Source organism: Brassica oleracea, unplaced genomic scaffold (genome assembly GCF_000695525.1).
Source record: "Brassica oleracea var. oleracea cultivar TO1000 unplaced genomic scaffold, BOL UnpScaffold06762, whole genome shotgun sequence".
Classification (NCBI taxonomy): domain Eukaryota; kingdom Viridiplantae; phylum Streptophyta; class Magnoliopsida; order Brassicales; family Brassicaceae; genus Brassica; species Brassica oleracea.
Window position 1 is genome coordinate 1 of NW_013623284.1, and position 739 is coordinate 739.

General features: G+C 35.3%; 1 long non-coding RNA gene across 1 annotated transcript; it reads left to right on the plus strand.

Annotated features, from left to right (window-relative positions):
• The first annotated feature begins 6 nt into the window (after positions 1-6).
• On the plus strand, positions 7-731 carry LOC106322105. Its single transcript, XR_001266226.1, has 3 exons — positions 7-123; positions 196-308; positions 526-731. It is a non-coding gene; the product is annotated as an uncharacterized LOC106322105 (long non-coding RNA).
• The last annotated feature ends 8 nt before the right edge of the window (positions 732-739 follow it).

Sequence of the window (739 nt, forward strand, 5' to 3'; positions counted from 1 at the left end):
CCTTTGTCCTTCTTGAGTAATGATTGAAGCTATTCATGTTTAGTATCCGACTGTTGCCTAGTAATGTCCAAGATCTATTGTGTACTCGGTCTTGGATATATGGTTATATGCTTGATGATGAAGGTATACATTCTTTTGTCTTATAAACTGATCTTGTGTATAAAAGTGTTAGACTATTGTCTTGTGAAATTGTAGATGATAATGGCGAAGGTGAGACTGTTGTAATTAGATCGAGGCCAACTGATGTTGAAGACGTGATCACGCATCCACCAGAATAAGTCTCATTTATTGTTCTTGATCTCTAACAGGTTGCCTTTCTGTTTAGTAAATTCTCAATAGATTAGATAAGTTCTTGGTTTTGGTTCCTTTAGCTTAGTATTTTTGTTGATGAGTGTGAGAAATAGATTCTTAGCCTTGATTACTATGATGACTGCAAGAACCGTTCTTGTGACCTGGTTAAGTTCCTGTTTGTAATTGTCCCTCTATGGGATATTAATAGGCTTTGAATTCATATTGTTTTTTCAGGTTTACCTCGAGCTCCCCAATGGTAAAGAATTAGCTTAAGCACTCTACTCTAAGGTACACCATTCCTGATATGCATCTAGCTCTGTTTTGATTTTCTTTTCTTTTCCTTTCATGTTGTTCTTTATGACCACTTTGTCTCTATTCATTTAACCCAATGGCTATGTTAAAAGTCTAGGAAAAGAATGATTATTTTGTGTGGCTCTTTCTTATCAGT